This window comes from Larus michahellis, chromosome 4 (genome assembly GCF_964199755.1).
Source record: "Larus michahellis chromosome 4, bLarMic1.1, whole genome shotgun sequence".
Lineage (NCBI taxonomy): Eukaryota > Metazoa > Chordata > Aves > Charadriiformes > Laridae > Larus > Larus michahellis.
Window position 1 is genome coordinate 86,951,875 of NC_133899.1, and position 5,971 is coordinate 86,957,845.

The following is a 5,971-nucleotide window of genomic DNA, read 5'->3' on the forward strand; positions in this document are numbered from 1 at the left end:
TAGTGCCATGACTTCAACAGTTTTAGATAAAACATACAATGTGCTACTTTCTTGCAAAGAGCAGCCTGGACTCATCTTTCTTTGGTCCTTTTATATCACCTACACTGTAGGAACAAAAGAGGGAAACTCTCTACATAGCATACAGCACCAAGCTAGCAGCTGTTTTCTGCCTCTTACATACCACAGGGAAAAGCAGCCCCATGCCCACCCACCTTCAGCTGATTTCTTACTAACCATAAGCTAGGCAAGACTTTTTTTTCTTGCAGTTTCATGTGAGTTTAGGATTAATTGGTATGTTCTCCTTCAATAATATAACATAATCACTATTTAGAGACCATTTTTAACATACAGAATCATAGACATTTACAAGTCTTATTACACAAACACCGAGCACAAGTTAAGAAAACACAGTGTTATAAATAAATCCCAAAGATATTAAAAAAAACCCCAAAAAACCACCACACAACAAAAAACCCAAACCAGGAGTTAATGTTACAAATTTGAGCTACTAAATCTTTGTTTCAGCTTGGAAACCTGTTGTTGCTGAAGGCCAAAATTTATAAGGATACTTCAGAATTCTGCCTTACTTTAACCAAACAGAAAATTCAGTCTCATAAAACTGCTTAGATCTTAACTAACAAATCCTTTCTATTACAAGACACAATTTCTTACCCTCTGACAAAGCGCAATGATTGTTATAGCAGAGATTTCATTTTAAATACTCTTTTTAAGTCTCAGAGTTTTTTCTTCTAGGTGAACCACTACTAAACTAAATTGCAACTTTGCTAGAAAATTACTTTTCCAGCAACTTTACATTACTTAGAGAAAAAAATCTACACTGTACCCTGTACTACAATATAGTTCTAAAATACACACGCACAAAAAAAGCCTATCACCATAAAAAATGTAGTTTACTTACCATTTTGCCGTTGCTGTTTTGCAGTAAACTACCATTGCATGCAGACAGTGTAATTTCCCAGTTTCTGTCTTCCACTGGAGATTTCAACCAGGTGCAAGAAATCAATTATGCTTCATGAAGAACATGTGTGCACTGTAGGGCAGCAATGGGAATTTCAGGCAACTAGAATCTATTGCAACACAGTAACAAAAAGAATCGCATGTAAAACCAAAATACTAATTTCTGTGCTCTTATTATAGTTATTTAATATATACTCTCTAAACAAGAACAAAATTTTATTATCACTGTCAAGATGAAGTTGTTTTCAAAGCATTGTCTGCAATACATAGGGCTACCATTAATCTACTAATAATTTTTAAGTGACAATATTTCCTATGAAGTTGTCTATATATACACATACAGAGTTCTAAAAACATACAGAATCTTCGTTTTCACAAGAAAGCACACCCCCCCGCCCCCCCCCTCAAAAAAAAAAGCCAACCCTAAAACAAAAACTGTGTTTGGAAAAAGGAATTTATAGCTTCTGATTCATGTTTAATAAAGAGTTTCAAGCAACTCTATTAACATTCTTTATCTGATTCTACAAATAAAGGTTCTTTTGTGTTAGCATATTTTGCTAGACTTCAACATTTCAAAGCAGACCAATTTGTGAATTAAGTTCTTGAAACAGATACTTTTCATGTCTAGGAATAGAACAAAATGAAGAACTGAAGTACCCAATTGCAAAAGATCTGTCAACAATTCTTTTATAAAGTTCCATTCTCAAGAGGCTACAATTATCACAGCACGACATTTTTTCAGGGAAATAATTTTGCCCTAGATGGCTTTCTGGCTTATAGTTTTGAGGTTGGTTTTGGTTTTTTTTTCCCTTTAAATGAATAATGACAGTTCCCACATCTGTAAGAGGAAAATTGCACATTACTTTACAACTTGCACTTCTCTCAACAACCTGAAAAGAGAGGAGCTTACACTAGGTCTAGATTTCACTCATTTCAGCTTCTCTGATATTTGAACTGAAAGCTTCACATTAACACACTATCATAAAATCTAATAATAAAATTTAGAGGTAGACTCTGTTACCATTCTTTGCTTTGAAGATTTATCTGTGGCTTAGATCATTAAAAAAAATAAAAAATCTGTCTATAGACTACCTCTTCTAAGCTAATTAAATGATCCTTTCTCTTCCATTCATGCATATACTCTCTCAAAATATAAATGCCAATAATTCAAAACATCCACTGTTTGGGGAAGGAAACAAATGCTGGTTCACCCACTATTTCATGGCTCGAATCAAAATTCCCTTGAGACAAAGGCAAGTCAATCGCACATTAGCATTCTAAATCACCAGGGAGAGCATGGCAAGGCTTTCCTGTTGCATGTTGCGAAAACTATTTTTATAGAATTCTGCAAGGGGCAGAAAAAATAATAATTGATTTTAAGTTACTTGATATTTTTGGAAACTTGAAATGAACTGATATATTAGTGGGGATATACAACATTTTTGATGCTTCTGAAATTTCCTATTTTGTTATTTTAGTTTATCCTATTATACACCAGAGTTTTGTCACATATTCTTCAGAGAAAATAGAGTTTTGAAAGAGTGGCACATAGCAAATGCTAGAAATACTTGCTCAGATATGTTTTTCTTCACATTATAAAGAAAAAAGGACCCCAGATATTAATTTTTTACATTGATGAACTGTTGTACTTCTTCACAAACACAGCTTTTCAGACAATTTGGGGCTGGAGCACATGACAGGTTTAAAGAACTACCATTTCTAGTAACTTCCTTAACTCAGATCTTTTCTGTACACTGCAGTCAACTTAATCCTTCCCATACAAAATTGTCAAGGTCTTTTTAATATGCAACAGCCATGAAGCCATTTTTCCTTGCTATTTCCTCCTGACTCATAAGTGCACTTGGCAAGACCTCAAAGCATACATGGCTGCTGACGCTTCATACACTGGCAGAGAAGGTGAGGGTTGAATCACTCTAACACTTAGGAATTGATTTGGAATAGCTCTTACAGGTTTGGAAAAAGCTACTCACTCTCCCAGCTACAGAAATGTTACACTACATCGTTATAGACTGAAAGAGATACAGACATACAATTTACGAAGAAAGCTATTGTACTTCATCCTACACTCTATTCCCTGAGCCTTGGCAACAAAGAAGGAGTTGAACCTCCTTTGTGGGAGGATGATTATTGAATTGTGCACCTGGCATGCACAAGACCTTTCTGTCCTTCATTGATTGCTGTGGGCATCAGAAATGAATGAAGTAGGGGAAGACAGATTGTTCTAATACTGTTTCCCAGCAGATAAGCACCAAGCCGGGGCACACTTTGCTGACTTTAGATAGACCTTCAGGTATCTTTTGAATTCTGGAAGCGGTTTATTTATACTCCAAACTCTTAAAATAAATACTTCCTCACTTTCAACTGTCTCAGAGTAACTACATCTCTCTTTCTGTAACAAAGCAGTAAGTTCATTGTCATGCCCAGGGCCATAAACTTCTCCTTCCAGCTCAGGGGCTTTACAAACCTCCTACTTTAACCATTATCTTGAATGACTTCTTCCCCTCACAGCTCCTCAGAGCTGCTACAACCTCGTCTGCAATCCCCTGATGAGTCCCCACCTCCCCCTCCTTTCACTGCTCATACCTTTCATCTTTCCCAGGGGCATTTCCTAACACCAAACACCTGGGTGTCAGCCAGCTGGAAGAAGAGCTCTGCCCAGCCCACTCCTTAGGGCTTCTAGTCGCAGGCCTGAAAGAAACAAGCAGTTGACAATGCTTCCGATGGCAATATTCATCAGCTATATCTAAAGATTAAGCAGCTATGAAACAAAAAGCTCTGGGGATTCACGAGCAGTTCAGAATACAAAAAAAAAAAGGGGCTTCAGACATAGAGAAAAGAAACTCAACAAGCAAACAGAAAATTTGTAAGTGAGTTTTCTCAGATGATAGGGAAAATTGAATTTATCTCATTTCCTGCCTACTGCAGGAAACTGATTGGTAGACATTTAGGTTTTTGTTTTATTATTGATTTTAAAATGGCCCTCATTCAGAAAAGAATCTGTTTGCAAAAAAAAAAAGTTAAATCTTTGTGGCTTTTCCCTTTATTATATAAAATAAATTTAAAAAATAGTTTTAAACAATGTTTTTCAGATTTATTTTCATAGGTAACCAGGGTTTTTTTTTACTTCTTTCGTCTAATTGTATCTCGGTAATTTCGCCCCTGAACACAACGTGGAAAAGAAACACTTTACACGTTTTGCATTTTTCTTTTTTTTTTTTTTTTTTATAGATTTGGACATCAGATCCTGCTGAGGATTTTTTATTTTTCCCCAACCACATTCAGCGTGCTTCATGTCAGTTTTACTAACTTATGTCTAACAACATTTAGCTGACCCAAGCACCAAAGAAGACTGCCTCCAGAGCATCTAGTTCCATCAGAAGACCCATTCATGAGTCAGGTCTTCATCTGCCATTATTCTGTAATTTAAAAAGGAAGAGGAACAAGCCTGCATTGTAGAGCTCCCAAGCTAAACTCAAAATTTTAACTGATTTAGTTACTTAGCTTTTTGCAGCTAGCGATTTGTTCCACCATAGAAAACTGAGATACACTAAGGATATTATTATTTATAGATATAGATGGTTTCCATTTAAACGTTGTGCTTTACTCTTCATGGTTTAGAACCAGTCAGCTAAAGTGTAAAGTATCTTATCTGCCTGTTGACAAACAGTAAATTGTAAAAGAAAAACTTAAAGACACCATTATCTGCATATGAATCCTTTTGTACATTTGCCTAACTAGTTTTTGTCTGAAGAAAATCCATTCCTCCTACTTGAGTCAAAAAAAAAGCACTGTTCAGACTGTGAGGAGAGATACCTGCTATTACTGGGGTGAGAATACCTAAACTATTCATACACTGTCTTTGCAAAGTACCTGTCATCATACCCTATTAACACCTCCATGAAAGGGTTGCCACAAACTTACTTTATAACTAGAATCACAGTAATTTTTTGTGGAGGGTGGTGATATTCAACTACCATACAGACTGACTCACTACCCAGAATTCTCTTAAATGTTTCTCATTTTCTTTGAATGTTACCTACCTTGGCTGTGAAAACCATATCAAAACATGCTTTTCAATGATTGCATTTAAGCACACTGCTATTGAGTTTTACTACCGCTGTGGCTACGATGGTGGTAAAGAATACTTTCTAGAAAAAAATACTATGTAATGACTCACATTGAGCTGCTAATAACATGGAAGTCAAAATGTGGTCAATTGTGCTGTCACAATCAAGGTTACAAACATTTAAATCTCTTTTTTTTTTCAATTAATTAAGACTTTCATTAAAGGCATTTAGCCTTCCCTCTGTTTTTGAGTGTTGGGGTTTTTTGAAATAAAAATCCAAATAAGACACCATTTTTTCAGGACATTAATTTGAACAACATCTTACAAACTGGTCGTGGTACAATATTCCCTTCTAGAAGGTAGAACAAATCTAGCTGACAAGACTGCTTCCTTGCAATTCAGCACAACAAACAGTTTCAGTTTCATTTATACTCTTTTATTATGTGCTTTTTCAAGTCCTCATAGCATGCAACAAAGCAAAACCAGATTTGTTGATGGCCAGGGATCTGAGTAGCAGTAATACCTTTAACTGTTTTGTTAATCATGTCTCAGTCATCCAGTGGCTATTAATTTTGTTTTGATAGTTCTTAAATATCTATAAGCACCATAGAACCTTTAAAGAAAAAAAAAAAGCGAAAACCCTAAAGCAAAAATATTACTTAATTTCACTGCATGCCATAGAAGTCTTTGTATCCGGCATGTCTTGCAGAGCATAAAAGTTGATTTATTGCCTAGTGTTTAGCCACAAAAAAAAGAGGTCAAGTGTCAGGGCAGCGCTCTCTGTGAGTCACGGTACAACTTCTGCCCCGCTTTGTTTGACCTGGACTATTGAGTCCTCTACGCTGACTCAGCAGCTTTGACTAAGGTATTGAAGAAATGGAAATGAAAGTACCTGTGTCAGCCTGA